Here is a 20,396-nt window from a genome sequence, read left to right as displayed (position 1 = left end):
TGGAGAGGGTGCAAGCTGGGCTGAGGGACACCCCCCGCCCCCCGTGCACGAATTTCATGCCCCGGGCCTCTAGTTTAGTATAATTTTAGGAAAAATATTTCCCTGTTTCACCTAGTTTTGAGGATTCTGTAAAGAATAAGTAAATTCATCTAAATAATGTTCTGCCTTATTTGTATATTTTCACTTGGTGTTTTTCAATATACAGCATATTGGATACTATGAATGGAGCTGAACCCATTTTAGTTTAGAATCTGAGATGCTGTCTTGATGTGCATTTTTTCCCCCTCAAGCTCTGCACACCTTTATAACTTTTTGAGTTGGTAACTCATAGAGCAGTGCTCAGTCCCTTTCAGTGACGAGCTTTTAGGATAAGCGGACATTCGGTCCTGTCTAACACATCCATGGAGACATTTGGTCCTTGACCATTTGGCATGGACCAAATATGCTCATAAACATTTTTGATAGCACCAAATTTCAAGGGTATTTTTGCATGCGCCTATGTCTCCATGGACATTTTGGACAGAAACAAATGTTCCACAAGGTTTCTTAGACAGTAGTAACAAAAAGAGTGCCAGACCTTACAAGTGTATGGGCCTCCACTGGTGCTCACAGCACTGGCACACCTAGTATAGGCTGACTGCCCCTTGCCTAGAAGCTGCAGAAGGTAGAAATCAGACAAGAATGGGCCTTGTGGACTATATCCAATTGTAAAAAAGAATTCTTGAAATCAATGCTGTTTCAATAATACAAATCTATATATAAAAGCCTAAGCGACCAGCCAACTGACCAGTAGCTATGACGTGCACTGACAACCAGGGGGCAGACGCTCAATCCAGAAGCAGAAACCACAGGCATGGAAACATGGAACAGACTGATGAATCTCAGAGGGAAGGGGTGAAGGGGGAGGGTGGGAAGAAATTAACCAAAGATCTTATATGCATACTAGAAGCCCGGTGCATAGATTCGTGCACTGGTGGGGTCCCTCGGCCTGGCCTGTGGGGATCTGGCTGAAACCGGCTCTCCGACATCCCCCAAGGGGTCCCGGATTGCAAGAGGGCGCAGGCCAGGCTGAGGGACCTCACCAGTGCACAAGCACTGGGCCTCTAGTAAATAATAATAAACTTAGATCCCTTCTTCATGACATACCAAAAATAACTTCTAAGAAAGCATTTTAAAGCACACAAAGACAGATACCAGAAGAAGAAAGAGATTTAAATATAAAAGTAAAAATGTATGTGCTGGCCAGTGTGCTCAGTGCTTAGAGTATTGGCTGGCTTACTGAAGGGTTGTGGGTTCTATGCCTGGTCAAGGGCACATACCTCAGTTGCAGATCGATCCCCAACCCTGGGCAGGGTACATACACATGCACCCCGCCCCCCTCTCTGTTTCTCTCCCTCCCTTTCCTCTCTTCCACGCTTTCTCTAAAAAAATCAATGGCAGAAAGATCCTTGGTTGAGGATTAACAAATAAAAAAAGTAAAAACTTATAAAAATAGCTTTTATCAATAAAGGACAAATTATAAAAAAATAGAAGTATAAAACTCTCTTACAAACAATAAAAACCAAATATAACAATTAAAAAGTAGGCAAAGAATATGAACAGATGCTTTTAAAAAAACAAAAATAGCTTTTAGCGCTAGCTGGTTTGGCTCAGTGGATAGTGTCGGCCTGCAGAATGAAGGGTCCCGGGTTCAATTCCAGTCAAGGGCACATGCCCGGGATGAGGGCTCGATCCCCAGTAGGGGGCATGCAGAAGGCAGCCGATCAATGATTCTCTCTCATCATTGATGTTTCTATCTCTCTCCCCCTCTCCCTTCCTCTCTAAAAATCAATAAAAATATATTTTTTAAAAATAGCTTTTAAATATAGAGATGAAATGCTTAACAACTTCATCAATAAACAAAGAAATAAAAATTAACACGAGAGACAATTCTGCTTTCTCAAATTGGCAAGACTTAAACACCCGACCCAGTTGGCAGTGCTAGAGAGTGTGTCTCCCATATACTAGTACTTCTGGGAGGGAAGTATAACAAAAGTCTTAAAATTGGCATTTCATTCTTTTAAAAAAATGTTCTTATTTTTCAATTATAGTTGACATACAGTATTATATTAGTTTCAGGTGTACAACGTAGTGATTAGGCATTTATATAAAAATGGGCATTTCTCTTGACTCAGCGCTTTGTACCATAAAAAAACCCATGGATATAGGCACAAGAATTTATCCGTAAGTATATTCAATTACAATAGCAAAACAATGGAAACAACCTAAATGTCCAAAAATGGAAAATCATTAAAGTATAGTACATCTATATGCCGAATACTATCATTAAAATGATTTTAAAGAAAAATACAAAGTTAGCTCCATAAAATGTAAGCCCCATGAGGACAGGGGGTTTTATCTGTTTTATTAACTATCTGCCAGATTACTGCCTGGCACATAGTAGACACTAAATATTTGCTGAAGAAGTATTTTAATAACACAGCAAATAATCAGGTAACAGATCAACTGCAACTCAGCATGAGGGGTCTTTATGGGTAATGGAAATGGTGGAAAATCAGATTATTATAGTTGTTCCATATTATAAATTAAAAATCACTGAATTATTCAAGTAAAATGGGCAAATTTTGATATGTTATATATCAATAAAGCTATTAAAAATCAGACAGCAATACAAGTAGGATTTCTAAAAGTATGTATGCATACATAGATATTAAATATGCATAGAAATAATACTGAAAGGGTGTAAAATGGTACTAATACATGGGAGGGCATTTTAGTAATAGCCACCAAATTGCAAATGAACATTTCCTATAACTAGGCAATTTTAGTTCTAGGAATTTACTACAGCATTGTTCACAACAACAAAAGAATCAAAACAAACAAAATGCCTATCAAGAGGCTGGTTAATAAATTAAGGTACGTCCATACTAAAGACTACTATTACAACCAGAAAAAATAAATGAGGAAGTTCTTTAGTACTGACATGAAACAATCACCATGATATACTGCAGAAAAGTATAATATATATGCTCTTTGTACAAAGCGATATGAAAACATACATACCAATCTGTGCCAATATATACACAACATAGGGATATGTGCAGAATATTTCTGGAATGAGATAATAAGCCTTAACTGCCTCTTGCAAGGAGATAGCTAGAAGGTCTATTAACTTGCAGTGAATCTTTTTAAGACTCTTAAAATTTCTCAACTATGTAAATGTATTACTTATTGAAAATAAGAAACATTTAAAAATTAAGATACCTCATCCAGTTTTTAAAAGATAAAAAAAAATATAATAAAACCATTAGGAGCATGAATTTAGAGTCAGATCTGTGCTCAAATGATCCTTCTTTCCACTTGTAAAACTTTGGGCAAGGTACTTTATAACCCGAGTCTCAGTTTTATTATCTTTAAAATAGGAATACTAATCCTTGCTTTATGGGTTATGAGGAACATATGTAGGAAGTAGGAAGCACTTAACACAATGGCTGCTTGGCACATGGTCAAGGTTAGCTATTATAGACCCTTTTTAGGGAGACAGGATGGTGTAACAAAGAGAACTGCTTTGAAGTGAGACTTGGAGATGAATCCTGGCTCTGCCACTTTCTAATAAAAATAATAACAATGAACATTTAAATCATTTAACAAGTCAATTAACTGATTTCCTTATCTACAAAAGGTCTTGAAAGAACTACTTCCCAACACAACTTCTTAATAATTAAAGGAGGGAAATTAATGCAATAAAAGTGCTTAATAGTTCACATACAATGAGTACTTAACTTGTGCTAAACACCTTCTATATATATTAACTCATCTGATCGTCTATGAACTCTGTGAGGAACTACGACGACTGTTCCTATTTTATAGATGAAGAAACAGGACAAGAAGTTAAGGCACTTGCCACGGGTCCACTGAATGGATGAACTTAGTCTGCTCCAGAGGTCGTGCTCGTATCTACCCCAGACTGCCTTCTAGAAACACAGATACTGCCTGCACCTACCAAGTGTCCAAATGTTACCCATTCGTTACAGTATTTTCATGACACAAGGGTGAGTAAACAGTGGCTTTTGGAATTAAAGGTCAAAAAGAAGGTGGGTTTAGGCTTTTTAAAGGTACAGAGTCTTGCGGGGGGGGGGGGGGGGAAACAGCAGAAAAAGGAAAAAAAATACAGTATTTCTGTAAGAGTCTGTAAAACTGAAAACAGTTTTACAATGAGGCTTCTTTCTCCTCTGTATGGCTTTTTATCTTCTCTGAAGAAAAGTAGAGAACTGCACTTGAAAAAAGAAATCACTGAAGAGAAAAGCGAAAGACCATGATTAACACCTAAGAGAGGGATTCCACTTTACTGCAGCATGAGAAAGGAAGTGCTTCACTCTCCTGTCCTTTACATTAACACTTCCTTGGCAGTGACAATGAGATTCAGGCTCCTGCCTAGAGCTGTTAACAAGCAACACTCCTGAGGGAATTTGCAGGTAATTTAAGTCCCAGGCACATTTCCAGGCTAAAGGGAGAAAAAGACAATTAAAAATCACAAGTTCTACATCCAATGACTTTATTTATCTCCAGTGGTCCTATGGTAAAGGAAGTCATACCCTTTTACAGAGACATCAAGTTCAAATATGATCTTCCACTCCTCTGTATCAGCAATTTCCCAGCACCAATAATACACACACACACACACACACACACACACACACACACACACAGAGGCCCGATGCACGAAAATTTGTGCAAGAGTAGGCCTTCCTTCCACCAGCTGCTGGCACCAGCTTCCTTCTGGCACCCAGGACCCAGGCTTCCCTCCTCCAGCTGCTGGCAGGCACCCAGGACCCGGGACCCGGGCTGGCTTCCCCAGGGCCACCCACAGGCACCCCGGACCCAGCTGGCTTCCCTCCAGCCCTGGCGTTGTCAGGACGGACATCAGGAATGACGTCCGGTCTAATTAGCTTATTATCCTTTTATTATATATAGGTGTACCGATAAATAATGCGGATTTCTTTCAACAGATGGAGTTACACATATGTTGATATATATGCAATTTGATATGTTTGCTATTTTGTTGTATTGACAAGCTTCAAAACTTCCTATGTCAAATTTGCTGAAGGTGTTAACATCATAGATATTTTTATGCTTAAAAATGTTGAATTTTGTGCCCCCCCCAAAAAAAGAGCATTTGTGGGAAGTTTTAATTCATTGCTTTATTTTGAAGAAAAGAGCTGCTGAAAGTTATCGTATACTTCGGGAAGCTTATGGTGAACATGCTCCATCTCAAGATACTTGTGAATGCTGGTTTAAACGCTTTAAAAGTGATGATTTTGATGTGAAAGACAAAGAACGTCCAGGTCAATTTAAACCACACTTTGATCATGAAACGACCAGAATGGGCCAGAAGACACGGCCAAGTAATTTTGCTTCATGATAACACACATCACACACTTCAACACCAGTTAAAGACACATTAAAAGATCTTGCCTGGGAAGTATTAACCCACCTGCCGTATTCACCAGACCTTGCTCCTTCAGATTACCACTTGTTCCGATCGATGGCACACGCTCTTTCTGAGCAGCACTTCAAAACGTACGAAGAAGTGGAAAATTGGGTCTCTGAATGATTTGTCTCAAAACAAGAAAAGTTCTATTGGGACGGTATCCACAAATTATCTGAAAGATGGGGGAAATGTGTAGCTAGCGATGGACATTACTCTGAATAAAGCACTTTTGATGTTTCTCTTGAAATTATCGTGTTTTCTTTGATTACAAAATCCGCATTATTAACTGGTACACCTGATATATATATACATATATATAATTGATTTCCAAGAGGGAGAGAGAGAGAGAAACATCAATGAGAGAGAATCATTGATCGGTTGCCTCCTGCATGCCCACCTACTGGGGATCAAGCCTGCAACCCAGGCATGTGCCCTTGACCAGAATCAAACCTGGGACCCTTCAGTCTGCAGGCTAACACTCTATCCACTGAGCCAAATGGGCTAGGGCCAATGATTCTTTCTTATTATTGATGTTTCTACTATCTCTCCCTCTGCTTTCCTCTCTGAAAGCAGTAAAAATATTTTTTTAAAAATCAATAAAACACATTTTTAAAAAATGTATTTAATACACCTTAAAATCCTTCCACAGCAGCACAAACTCATCTACTTTTATATTTTCTGACTTCTTAATATTCCATGGCTGTGTCACAATGTACTAACAGTCCCCAATGGATACCAAGGCAGGGCACAATTTAAATAATAATAGGATGCCCTCCTAGTTTTTCATTTTGATCAATAATGCCAAATTACCTCCCAAAAGGGGGCAGTAACTATTCTTTCACCAACAGCACATGGAAGTGTGCCTGTTCCCCCCATAACTGCCAATAATGGGTATTAAACTTTCTCACTTTTGTGGAACTAATAGGTAAAAACAGTATCTCATGGCTTTGATATGCATTTATTTAATTATAATTGAGGTTGATCATCTTTTCTCATGTTTAATGGCAATTTGTCTAAGTCTATCTTTGAATTGCCTATTCATATCCTTTGCCCATATTTACCTTTTTTATTGAATTGCCAAAACTCTTTGCAAATCAAGGAAATTAGCCTTTAATTATATGTGCTGCAAGTATGTATTAGATTTAACTGTAATCACTAAGTGGCATACTGACTGGGAATTTAAGTTATTTTTCTACACTTATAGGAAATATTCATTCCATTTCAATCTTCTGCATGCACAAAACCAAAGGAATTCAAAGATGAATGAGTCCCTGTCTTGCAGTTTGATACAAGCTTCATGCAGATGCCTCCCAACTCAGACATTCGGGAATGGAATTCACTTTTGATAACGCAGAGAAGTGATTTATATTAGTTTTTCATTTAGACTAAGTTTGCAGCTGCTTCAGAAAACATTAATGAACTTGATTATTCCACTCACTAAATACATCAGTAGTTTTTAATTCAGTAGATTAATCACTGGTCTTTCTGTCACATTACATTAAGCAAAAAACATCCTCAAACTAAACAGTCATATTGCTGTATTTTAATTTTTTTAAAAAAAGCACATATAAGCTATTTTTCTTCAATACCATTAATCCTTATTTTAACAATATTTAATTTGTTTTGTTTGTAAAAACTATACTTTGGATAAGAATGTGAAATACTTTTAAAAAGCATACATGGAGCCCTAGCCGGTTTGGCTCAGTGGATAGAGCGTCAGCCTGCAGACTGAAAGGTCCCAGGTTCGATTCCGGTCAAGGGCACATGCTGGGGTTGTGGGCTCGATCCCCAGTAGGGGGCGTGCAGAAAGCAGCCAATCAATGATTCTCTCTCATCATTGATGTTTCTATCTCTCTCTCTCCCTCCTCCTTCCTCTCTGAAATCAATAAAAATATATTTTTTTTAAAAAAAAGCATACATGGAGAGGACTTAGTTGAAATGGTCTGTTGGGAAGTTCAAAACTGTCAGCTCCTCCACTTCTTTTGCTCATGTGACCAATGGACATAAGCCTCCCATTCCTCCAATTTCTTTAATTTGAGATCCTTTCACACCCCTGGAAGCAGCTTTCAACTCGCACACAGCCTTTGCCGTGGTCTCTGACTCTGCCACACGGGTCTCAACAGTGGATCCTGGGAAGGACCACCTCTGATGAGGACATTCGTCCATTTACATGTATCCAGCCATCGCCACAATAGCCTCAGCAACTGTAAAAGGAGATCCCTGCCACCTCCCACCACTCCTTCGCTTTCTCCTCCTTACTTGGGAAAGCCCATCACCACCACCAATAACCAACATTTACTGAATACTTGATACATGCTAGGCATGTCATAGAGGCTGTACACACTATTTTACTGACTCCTCTTGGCTTTCTCCAGAAGGCAGGTATTATTGCCCTCTTTAGAGATGAGGAAACGGAGGCTCCAAGAGGCTAACTCTCAGGCCTGTTCCACAGTCTGCCCATCTAGACCCCCTGTGCAGTAAGTCTTGTTTAATTTGCCCGATGGGAATGGGAGGACCAGCAGAAGGAGGCAGGAAGAGCTGAGGAAAAGGCAGGATGAAAAGAAAGCTTGCTAAGTTACATTCCTGCCCGAGGGCGGAGGCCAGGAAAAGGGATAGGGACAGGTGGCAAAAGTCCTACTGCCACCCAGGGCTCCTACTCCTTCCTCTGTGAGTGTATTTTTGTAAGATCCATCAAAATTATAATGCACATCCCCTGTGACCAAGCAACTCCAGCTCTAGAAATTTACTACAGCACCCTCTTTCTAGTAGAGGTAAGGGCTGTGATCAGACAGCTGAAGTATATTATATCTTCCATATTCACAGCCTTTATTCCCCTTCCCCCCTCAGAGCCCCTAACTCTGGCTAATTTTACCTGCTTTAAATAAACAGCTATTTTTATATGCTAGAGCCTCAACTAATTAGAAACCACTGATCTAGGGCTCAATAACTGGTCGTTTTGCTGTTTGAAGGTGAAAGTCATAGACAGCAGATGCTGCCAAGACACAGGTTCAGCCCAAGTTCAACAGAATTCAAAGCAGCACTGAGACTGGTGTTCAAAGAGCAAGAGCAGACGTGAGGGGCTCTCCAGGGCTGGCCAAGCACCGACAACAGCAGCAAGGCCAGTGCAGGCCAGGGGCAAGACAGAACCACAAGGAGTGCAGAGAGAGCTGGTTCGGGGAAGAAAATGGACACACGTGGGGGAGCAAAAGCAGACTGGGCACCAGAGGGGGGAGGCCATTTACACAGTGAGGCCTACGGATGGCCAAAAGCCACAGGAGAGTGGTACTGTCCTAGAAAGTACCAAACCGGCCAGCCTGGGTCAGCCCTCCCACAGTCCTGAAGTACAAAGTGAAGAAGAGGGGTCCTAGAAATAACCATGCACACAGGCTCTGAAAAGAAAACTAGGATCTGAAGCAAGACCATATGACAACAGGCTTTAAAGCAAAGCTACTTGAAATCTTCGCAAGATCCCACCCAAAAGCTGCAGAACATAGCACCACACCTCGCTAATGCCATTTTATTCTTATGACAGTATTTTAAAAAGACTTGATTATCACCAAAAAATAGTTAAAAGCAAGCAAGAATGATTTTTTTATAATAAAGATATAAAGGCCTTTCCAAACATGACATAAATCCCCCCAGCCACAAAGGCAAAGATAAATACATTTGACAACATGGCAGTTGATGACAAAAAAAAAAATCTCCTTAAAGAATAAATGACACAGTGAGGAAAAATATATGCACAATTGGCAAAGGGCTACTTTGCAAATTCCTTAATTTATATTATAAATCAAACAGACGGGGGTGACACAAAAAAATCCTATAGAAGGGGCAAAGGATATTAACAGTTAAAAAAACTACACACACATATGACCAAAGCACATATGAAAAGATGTTTAGCTTTATTCATGACTAAATGCATGTGAATTACAAAAAGAAAAAATGAGAAGCCATTTGTAATGCATCAGATTTGGGCACATTTTAAAAGGGCTGACAAGAATAATCCTGAGGGATAATCTGGTCAGAGGGATCAAAATGTAAAAGTCATTTGGTTCACAATTAACTACTGGGAATTGAGCCTAAAATATACAGTACTTACAAAAGTTCGTTAGGATATTGTACCGAGCACTTGTATTTGTTATAGTAAATAACAATAATAATAATGATAATAATAATAATAATAAAGAGAGGGGATCAACCTCAAGAAACTTATTTAAAAAAACCAATCAACAATGAAACACCCACAGCCATTCAAAATAATATGTAGATCTGTATGCTTTGACAAAAGCTCTAATATTTAGCCAAAACCAGCAAGGTATAGAACAAGATGTGATCCCCTTCATGGACTTTTCTTAAAAGAAAAAATATACGCTACTGTAGCCATTCTGGAAGTAAATGCATGAAAATATTAATGTTGGTGACTTTGGGGGATGAGAATTAAGGACTGAAGAGAGGGAAGGGAACACTTAATACTTTTAAAAAATCATATAGCTATATTCTTTCTAAGTTTTTTTTCTAAAAAAAACACACATATATTCATGTTATATATTCATATTACCTAAGAATATATAATTTTTTAAACCAAAGAATCTAGAGAAAGATAGGCTGCAAATTAATAATTATTTTATCAAGCAATTATAGAGACAGAAACAAAGAACTACGAGGAACAATAATTAACAGTGATTATGTTTGGTCAAAAAGATTTTTAAAAATCAAAATGAACAAAAATAAAACTTAATGGTGGAAGTAATATTTGAACAGGATTTTGTATTTAAATGGAATACAAAGAACGTTCCAGACAGAAGGAGTGGCAAGAGCAGAGAACAGCGGGTGGAAATGTCTAGGGTAGTGGCCAGGGCTCAGGTACAAGGGGTGACATGGCAAAGAGGAGCACCACAGCTGGAATGTGGAGGGCCTAGAATGCTGGGTTAGAAAACTCAAACCAAATCTGGCCGTAGCCAACTGAACATGGGTTTAGAGAAGGACCCAACAAGTTTTGGAGACCGAGGGATGCTATCTATTCTAGGAGGCAAGTTAGTTCAGCCTCAGTCAAGCTGAGTTAGGGTACCACTGGGCATCTGAGAAGAGCTGTCCAATAAGCAGTGAGAAATATGAGGCTGGAACTGCAGAGAAACGAGACTTGGAGATACCAATCCAGGAGTAACCAAAAACTGTACAAACTGGAGCGAGGACAGAAAAAAGACAGGTGAGAACAGAGAAGCTGTTTGCTCCTATAAAAGAAGTATTATAATCTCATGATGGAGGTAACATTCACAACTAGCCCTCTCCTTAGCACATCGTTTCTGCAGCACGTTTTAAGCTGTAATGAAACCATATAATGAAAACCAAACCAGTGACATCTTCTCACCCTGCTGACCCATTCTGAAGAGAACCTACAAATGAGAAAGGACATGTAAATATCATCTGGGCAAACACCCACATGTGCCTTGAAATCCCCTCTACAGCATCCTTGGGTACAGCTCTGTGACTGTTTCCCCACAGTGACAATCAGAACAGAAGGGTATAAGCAATTAGCCAGGGGCTGACTTTTTGAGCCTCCGGGGCTGCTGAGCTCTTCCCTGTCAGTGCTGAGCTCTTTGAGGGCAGGGACTGTGTGCCCAAAGCCGAGCAGTGTGTCCAGCAGAGAGAGGCTCTCAGCATATGTCAGGTGATGCAACCTAAACCAAGTTGGTGGCTCAAAATCCATGACTGTCACCAGAGCTTCACCTCAGCTTTCAACTTTCTCTGCTGAAGACCCAAGAGATGCAGGACCGTCTCTGCCAGCAGGCAGAATCTAGCAAGATGGCTCCTTCCTCTAGACCAGCGGTCACCAACCGGTGGTCCGCAGACCACTGGTGGTCCATGAGGTCTGAAAGGTTGGCGACCGCTGCTCTAGCCCATCAACATTCTGAAGTGCTCCACTTCATTTAAAAACACCCAGAGACACTTCCAAGGAAGGAAAGCAAGGTTGCAAATTTGGAAGTTGTTTAAGGCACCCAGAGGTACCCATTATTCTCCATCAACAGGCTCCTGATTCCAAATCCTACTGGATGCTGATACTAGAGACACAACTCAAACAAGGCCTTCCCTATCAGGCACTGAAGATCCAAAGATACCTACCTTTCCTTCTCATACAAAAAGTCATTAAAAAGACCACAGAAGGAGGCACTGAGGATGGCAGGCATGAGAGCAACCATAAAAACTATACACAAATAATTTTTCTAGGTATTTCTGCCCGAGTCTAGATCAAACCTAAAACTGAGCTGTCATGAATTACAATCTAATCCTTTGGAAAGCAGCAGCCAAATAACAAGAAACATTCTGGTGCTGCTGAAAGCCCCGGCAAGGAAAAAAATAAATAAAATGGCATTCTGCAATGGATATTCATGAAGCACTCGTCCCAATTTAAAAGAAAACAAGTCTAGAGTTCTTACTGCATTAATTCATGTGAGTCTGAAAGAACATTTTTATCCAAACTGTTAGATTTCCCACCAAGGCGTTAACATTCTCCAAGGCTGCTCAGATACACTAATTCTGAGAGCGGGTTTGGTTTCACAGTGGGGTTTGTCTTGCAAAACATCAGAAGCTTCTTCTGAGCTTTCCTAGCAGGGTAGAATGGCCCCTTTAACCTTCCTGGCAATGTGGAAAACCACGGTGATTGAGCTCCTACTGTGTACTGGATGCTAAGGAAGCCCTTTACCTGCTCACTGATCTTCACAACACTGTGAGATAGATACTGCAACTATCCTTATTCTACAGATAAGGAAACAAACTCCAAGAGACTAAGAGCCTTTCCCAACGTCACTAAGGCTGGCTGAGTCAGGATTTGAACCTAGATCTATCAGTCTCCCGAGTCAGGATTCTTAAATCCTGTAAGAGTAAGATTTAAATCCAGGCACACTGGAGAGATGCAGGGTTTTTATTGGTGTGGGACTCTTACTGATCGACTTTGAGTGGAAAGCGTTCTCACTTAAGGATGTACCATTACACTGACACACTGATAATTAAGGGGTTACCATGCGCTGTACCTTTGAGAAGTTTGTATCCATTTCTCTGTACAATGTCCATTCTTTTTTTTTAAATAAATTTTATTGATTTTTTACAGAGAGGAAGGGAGAGGGATAGAGAGTTAGAAACATCGATGAGAGAGAAATATCAATCAGCTGCCTCCTGCACACCTCCTACTGGGGATGTGCCCGTAACCAAGGTACATGCCCTTGACCGGAATCGAACCTGGGACCTTTCAGTCCACAGGCCAACGCTCTATCCACTGAGCCAAACCGGTTAGGGCAATGTCCATTCTTTTTACTTCTGTCTAGAAGTGAGCAAATAGATGTTTCAAATTCCAATAATAAATTAGAAAGACTTGTTTCAGGTAAAAAAATGAATAAGCTTTCTTTTTTTAAAAAAAAATATATATTTTATTACTTTTTTTTTACAGAGAGGAAAGGAGAGGGATAGAGAGTTAGAAACATCGATGAGAGAGAAACATTGATTCAGCTGCCTCCTGCACACCCCCTACTGGGGATGTGCCTGCAACCAAGGTACATGCCCTTGACTGGAATCGAACCTGGGACCCTTGAGCCTGCAGGCCGACGCTCTATCCACTGAACCAAACCAGTTGGGGCTGAATAAGCTTTCTTAAGGCAAAGAACTAAACAATGTCAAGGAGCAGCATCCTATGTATCTGCTTACTGCTGGCATTTCAGGGGGCACTGGACCTGGAAAATACATCAAGTCCCGTCTCCTATGACAAAAGGATTAGAAAAGCTCACCTTGAATTGCTTTCTTCCATGAGGTTTTCCATGCCATCAAAATCAACCAGAAAATGCCATCAGAAGTTAAACTAAATTCAACAGTTTGTCAGCCACAAAATGTTAAATGAACACAATTAAGAAGTCTGACAAACACTAAGCAGAATTTAAACAAAAGTAACATAAAAATTCATGGGAATAAGACATAGTGATGGCGCCCTGACCGGTTTGGCTCAGTGGATAGAGCGTTGGCCTGCGGACTGAGGGGTCCCAGGTTCGATTCCCATCAAGGGCATGTACCTTGGTTGCGGGCACATCCCCAGTGGGGGGTGCACAGGAGGCAGCTGATCAATGTTTCTCTCTCATCGATGTTTCTAGCTCTCTATCCCTCTCCCTTTCTCTCTGTGAAAATCAATAAAATATATTTTTTTAAAAAAAGACATAGTGATGGCATTCTAGATTCATGACTGGCATTTTTAACAAGTGCTTGAGCTAGAAGGTAGAAGCAGAACCCAGGACATTCAGAAACCCACAACTCAGTGGGTACACTGAGGTTCGGCAGCCTATCTCATTTCCCCACTGTGGTACATTCACACCTAATATTAATAAGAGTAACGATTAAAAATGTAATAAGCAGTTAGTAGGTGCTGCAAGTTTTGCCCGCTCTTCGTAAACTTTTCATTTTAAAACTCATAGCAACTCTATGAAGTGGATTTTATCCCCACCCTGCAGGTGAGTAACGAGGCTCAGACACATTATGTAAATTGCCCACGTTCACATAGCTGTAAGTGGCCTTGCTGGAATGCAAACCCAGGCCTGTCTGATTCCAAAGCTGATTGATGGTCTTTCTTTCCCCACAGCCTCTGAACAAAGAATTACATGATATTTTTTTCTTTTCCCACAATTAAGAGTAAACATTTTAATGTTTCAAAACTTTGTTTTATGTTACCGGCACCCTAAGAATGAAAACTGAAAACATCCACCTTGAACCGCAGCAATAGACATGCAACACATGACAGAAAAAGCTGGTAACAGAATGTCCTTTAAAAAAATTGTTTATCAACAAAAATCAAGTATTTGAGCGCCTATTAGAAAAGTCCAGCTACAGTATGAGATACTACAAGGGCTCAGAGAGATAGATGCATTAGGGCCCAATGCCCCCCAAAACCTCCCAGTCCACTCAGGCCAAGAACAAGTTTAATAAGCAAGAACAAGTGCTGAATCCTGCGCTTTAGATACCGAGTGCCACAAAGGCATGGGGGTAGGGCAGTGGGGAACACCCTCGGAGGAAGTATATCTTCAGCAGGGGCTTGAAGGAAGTGAAATGGAGAATTTACACAGAGAAGAAAAAGGAGACCAGCACTTCAGACGGGGAAACAGCAGGAGCAAAGCCTTAAAGAAGCGATTTTCAAGCGTTTTCATCTCATGGTACCCATACACTAATTCCTAAAATTCTGTGGCACACAAAAATAGAAACTTTTTTGCCAATCTGACCAAAAAAAAAAAAAAAAAAAGGTATAATTTTGATTCATTCACTCACACCGGACAGCTATTGTTGTGTTGGCTGTTGTCATTATTTTTTAAATTGACCATCGAAGGGAAAAGAGGTCAGTGCCCCTGACTAAATAGGTATTAGATGTTTTAATATCAGATATTAGATGTTTTAAAAATCCTTGCGGCACACCGGGATGCCAGGGCACACTGGCTGAAAATCGCTGCCCTAGAGACAGTCAGAAACTCGCTCTCAAAGGAGACAGGCTGGGAGAGAGAGAAGCAGGGAACAGGTTCGGGTGAGGAGGGGCCAACCAAGGAGAGCCTGGAAAAGACAGGGTGGGCAATGGCTGGACACAATGTGGTGTAAGTGCCATGGCCTGATCACCTGGCCCCTAAGTGCCCCCGTCCTCTCCGACAAGTTATCACCAACCACCCTAGTCTCCTGCCCTCACCACCGCCTATAGAATAGTTTCAACTCTGGCCTAGTGTTCAAGTTCTTTCACGAACTAGCCCACTCAATCCTTCCTCTTACTCTCTTCCTATATGAACCCTTCTCTACAAGGAGGCTGGTCTATTCACTCACTCCATAAGATCACTGGACCTGATTCCTCTTTTCCTACCTCAATCTTACCCTTTAACAAACCCTACTACCTCTTTTAAGCCTTCCCTGACCACTTGGCCTAGAAAGACCCCCATCTCTCCTTCCTCTTAAGTGTACAGCACACAGCCTTGTCGAATAAATTACCTCTTTGCAGGTAAAGTCTCAGCACCCGGTGTAAAGCTGCTCGGGGGAAAAGTGTGTCTTCTACTGCACTTTCCCCCACCACATGGAACAGCATCTTGACATTTAATAAGCAAGCAAACACTCAACTCTCTTTTTTTTTACTTCCTATATTAAGTTTGGCATTAGCATAAAGGAAGGATGGGGGAGGCGGGTACTTCTCAAGTCAGAGACCAGCTAAGAAGCTGTTGCAATAATCCAGATGTGAAGCAAAGAGGGCCTGAACCGGGGAACAAAGAGAAAATGGGCAAATATGAACAACAACAAAAATTTTGCATGCAAAAACTCAGTGGGATGTGATTGACCACTCCTAGGAACAAAAGCAAAGGATGGACTGTGAGTAAAGTAAGGTTTAGAAACGCTTGTTGGAATCATTTTAAAGCCTGTCTGAAACCTACTGTATTAAGTGGTCAAAAAGTCCCCATTTGCAAAAAGTCTTCAGTGAAACTGCCCAATATCCTGAACCAGAGACAGCCCTTCCAATTTCATACATGCACAGAATGGTAGAGTTGGAAGGGTCTTCAGAGAGCTCATCTAAAACTCTCACTGCCCAGATGGGGAAACTGAGGCCCGACATGGAAGAGGCTTGCGGAAAGCCTCAAGACTGAGACTCCCAAACTAGTCGCCCTAAAGCACAGCCGCCAAGCCTAGAAGGACACTGTTTGCAGCCCCAGCCCAGCCCTCGGTAATGGCAGGACGGGCTGAGGGCGAAAGTGACCATGGAGACGTCTCGGGCCAAGCACGACGTGCCGCCCGGAGAAAGGCAGAGGCTTGGGGCAAGAGCAGCGCCAACCCCGCGGCCCGGCCCGGTTATCCAGGGTTTTCATCTACCCGGCCTCCTCGTACAAAGGGGTAGCGCCCTCGAGGGCGAAGGGCCCGGAAGCGGGGGATCCCCAGACGCCCGGGCGGCGGCTGGAGAGCCCAGGGAAGCTGGCCGCGCGCGACCCCTTAGCCCCTGGACTCCGGGCGCGCACCGTGGGCCCCTCGGAGGCGCGCGCCTGGCCCAGCAGGTGCCCGGGCCTCCCGACCCCGCCCGGCCTCGGCTCGAGCCCGCGCCGTCCTCCCGCCCACCCGCCGGCCCCCCGGGCTGACCAGGCGCGGAGGCTCCCCGCCCCGCCGCGCCCACGGGAGCCGGTCAGCGGCCGGGCACTGTCCCCAGTCCCGCCCGCTCTGACGAGCCTCGCCCGCCGCCCGCCGTCCCCGGCCAGCGCGCCTCACCTGCTGCGAGCGCCGCGCTCACATCGCCCGCCCGCGGCGCTCCCTCCGCCGCCGCCGCCGCCGCCGGCGCCAGGCCCGTCCCCGCCGCTCCGGCAGCCGCCCAGCCCGCGCCCCCCGCCCCCGGAAGCGCTTCCCGGGCCCGCCCACTCGGCGCGGGCGCTTCCGGGCAGGCGCGGACCGAGAAGGAGGGGCAGCGGTGGGGCCCTCTCGCAGGGGCTCTGGGTCCCGGATTGCGCCCCGCGCCCGTCCCGGAGCCTCGCCGCGGAGGCCTGGGAGCGCGGCAGCCTCGGCCCCAGCTCCGCGAGGGAGCCCCGGCGCTCAGCGCTCCTCACTTCCGCCCGCCGCTCCTCGCCGCCCCCTGCTGGCGGGAGGCGGGCTCCGCGGCGGAACGCGCTCGGGCTCCCGGGGTGCAGTGGGTGGGAGGGCAGGACCCCGGCTCAGCCCTCCTCTCCCGAGATCCTGACTTCACGGACTTTGGGGCGCCTGCCGGTCACCCGAGCTGCGCCTGGCGGGGCAGCTGAAGGCTGTGGGGTGTAGTGGTTCGCAGCGCGGGGCCTGGGGACTTGCCATATCCGGTTACTTAATGTGGGACCTTGGGCAGATTTCCTCTCCTTCAAAATGGAGATAAAAATTACGAAGTTGAGGTTATAAAGCCCCTGTCACAGAGCAGGTCGCAAAAAAATGTGCATTGCCAGATTCTTGGAGACACTCCAACCTTAACACTGGAGTGGGCGTGGGAGCCTTGCCCAACATTGTACTCTCCGCTGCGGGTGAACCTAAAACATCCTTTAAAGGGCCTCTCTTTGCATTTTGGTGGACTCCTCAGTAGTTGGCAGAGGGCAGTTGTCCTTTTTCTGACTTTGTAGTAAAAGTAAACTAGGAGCATGAACAGACGGTTGAACTTCAGAGGGAAGGCAGGAGGGGAGGGGGTGAGAAGAGATCAACCAATGGACTTGTATGCATATATGCATAACCTGTGGACACATAATGGGTGGTGAGGGCTTGGGGGGAGGGGGAGGACGGAAGTGGGCTGGAAGAGGTTTATGGGAGGGGAAAGGAAGACCTATGTAATACGTTCAACAATAAAGATTTTTTTAAAAAAGTAAACTAGGAGTCAAAGACACTAGCTGTTCTTCAAGATATAAAGCTGACTTCCTGATGCTACTTCATCCTTTGCAAGCAGGAACTCTCCAGGATCCATCCAGTAGCCATCTTCTAATACGTTACCCTTTGTTAAACACTGTGTACTTTATAAACATGACCCCCTTTAATACGCAATCCCAGGAGGTAGTCATCCATTATTACCCCCCATTTTTATTTATTTATTTTTTAAATATATTTTATTGATTTTTCACAGAGAGGAAGGGAGAGGGATAGAGAGTCAGAAACATCGATGAGAGAGAAACATCGATCAGCTGCCTCCTGCACACCTCCCACCAGGGATGTGCCCGCAACCAAGGCACATGCCCTTGACCGGAATCGAACCTGGGACCCCCCAGTCCGCAGGCCGACGCTCTATCCACTGAGCCAAACCGGTTTCAGCATTACCCCCCATTTTATCCAAAAGGGAACTGGGGTTCAGAGAAGGTAACTGATATATCTGAAGTCACACAGCTACATGTCAGACGTCATATGAGCTCCCTTGTCTCTCTGACTCCAGACAGGAACTTCTTATGGCAACAGAATATTCTGAACACAGAATTTTAAGTAACCGGTTTCTAACTGCAGGCACCTGGGCAGAGGGTCTCACTCTACTATCCCTCTTCAGCTGTTTCCTTGAGATCTGTCCCCAAGAAGATCAGTGAACCCAAGGGCACAGGAATGCATCATCTTGTCAAGCCAGGTTTCCTCAGGACCACTGGGCTGATTCACATGTCCACGAGTGAGGTCCTGTGTCCCCTGTATCCCCCGCGGTAGGCCTCATCATTTGAACTGATTTTTGCTAAATTTGTTACTATGAGTTGGGGTCTTCCTGGCTGTAATACAGTACTTGTGTGTCATTAAGGACTATACAGACTAATATGTTCCTAAGTATTTAACCTTTGTGCCAAGTGTCTCAAAGTTATTGGCCATCTGTCCATTGGACACTCGTTATTTCCCTTCTAGATTTACATTTACTCCCGACCTAATTGGGCCATTAAACTCATATCTTTTCCAGTCCCCTGTCCTTGCTGTTGTTGAGCTGATCATAATCTCTATCAATTTATTTTAGTTAGAAAATTGTCACTTCTTCACAATTGGAAACTTAAAGACCTAAAGCAGTGGTCGGCAAACTGCCGCAGTTTGCTGCTCTGTTGACTAATGAGTTTGCCGACCACTGACCTAAAGTAACCACAAAGGATGGTCTGAAATTAAAACTTTAACTAAAAGCAGTTATGGTGAGTAGTCATGTCCTAGGCCGGTATATTCCCTGACAAGGTCAATTTTTACCTTAACTTTTCGCACCTAAGATAACATACCTATGAAATGTCAGGGTAACTTGTAACTTCCCTCCGCCCACCCCCGCCCCGCTGCCACACACACACAACCAAATGCGCCAGGATGAGACCACAAATCCCTTCATTATTATTGTTGTCATGTTAGTTGTTGACTGTTAACTATCCTGTACCTACCTAAGTAATATGTCTATCATTTTACTTTTTTAAAAAGTTTATAGTTTATTAATCCTCTCATGAAAAATCTGCACAACCATCACAGATAAAGTCACCGAGGAATCTTTACTCCTTCTTTTGCCAGCACCAACATTGGCCTTTGCAGTCCCCCTGACTTTCTTCCTTCTGTTCTTGCGTTCCTTTCTCTGTTTTCTTGAGGTCTTCTTCTTCTCATCTAGGCCATGTCTTGCAAGTCTATGTTTGGGTTCATTTTTCTCTGCGTAATCCAAGGAATCATAAATCATGCCAAAGCCAGTGGTCTTGCCACCACCAAAGTGGGTTCTGAATCCAAACACAAAGATGACATCAGGTGTGGTCTTACACATTTTGGCTAGTTTTTCCCGAATTTCTGTCTTGGGTACTGTTGCCTTCCCAGGGTGAAGGACGTCAGTGACCATTTGCTTCCGCTAAAGTGGTCTGTTGGTCGTGAACTTCCTGGTCCGGATAGTTACCGTGTCATTCATGATGAAGGTTGATCTTCAAGCAGCCAGGGAGGAAAAGAGCTATCATTTCACTTTTTATCCAATCCCAGAGGTTTCTCCGCTTTGCTTTCTCCCACCTCTCTAATCTATCACCAATGGATTTCTGTAACCCACCTACATCTCCTCCTTTGATTGAAATGTATAAAAATAGGTTTAAAAAAAACTGCCGTTCTCCGGACCATTATCCCAATCTGTTGAGATTCTGCTTCCTGGCAATTGTTGACAGTTTGGCTCAAATAAACTCACAAAAATTCTTTACAGGTTTAAATGTTTTTACATTAACAATCCCACCACGAGCAGAAGGCAACCAATTTGGTGTGTCTCTCTCACATCAATGTTCCTCTCTCTCTCTCTCTTTCTCTCACCCCCCCCCCTATTCTTTCTAAAAAAGAAAATGTAAAATATATCCTCAGGTGAGGATTAAAAACTAGCAATTACTAGTAGTAGTATTCTTGGTCAGCAAGAAAGCGAAAGAGAAAGAATGGCTTTGAGAGCCCCCACCCATTTCCACGAGGCCTTTTCTCA

General features: G+C 43.3%; 2 protein-coding genes and 1 pseudogene across 6 annotated transcripts in view; all 3 read right to left on the bottom strand.

The window, feature by feature from the left end:
• RALGPS1 (Ral GEF with PH domain and SH3 binding motif 1) overlaps positions 1-16,811 on the bottom strand; it is a 263,998-nt gene extending 247,187 nt beyond the window's left edge. For all 3 annotated transcript variants that reach the window (XM_080668512.1, XM_080668509.1, XM_080668506.1), the window contains exon 1: positions 16,739-16,811. The gene's annotated coding sequence lies outside the window, so the exon portion shown is untranslated. The remainder of the gene's footprint in view (positions 1-16,738) is intronic.
• The window catches only part of ZBTB34 (zinc finger and BTB domain containing 34), a gene marked incomplete at its 3' end in the record, with an annotated part of 62,061 nt that overhangs the window by 3,076 nt on the left and 38,589 nt on the right, over positions 1-20,396 (bottom strand). Inside the window, exon 1 of one of the 2 annotated variants that reach the window (XM_080668517.1) lies at positions 16,739-16,796. The exons of the other annotated variant lie outside the window; for it this stretch is intronic. Of the gene's footprint in view, positions 1-16,738; positions 16,797-20,396 lie in introns of those variants that run through there. 2 annotated transcript variants of the gene reach the window in all.
• Positions 19,389-19,853, bottom strand: LOC308248387 (small ribosomal subunit protein eS24-like; annotated as a pseudogene). Its single transcript has one exon. The product of its transcript is annotated as a small ribosomal subunit protein eS24-like (transcript).

This window comes from Plecotus auritus (genome assembly GCF_963455305.1).
Source record: "Plecotus auritus genome assembly, chromosome: 5".
NCBI lineage: Eukaryota > Metazoa > Chordata > Mammalia > Chiroptera > Vespertilionidae > Plecotus > Plecotus auritus.
This window is presented reverse-complemented; position numbering and strand designations above follow the sequence as displayed.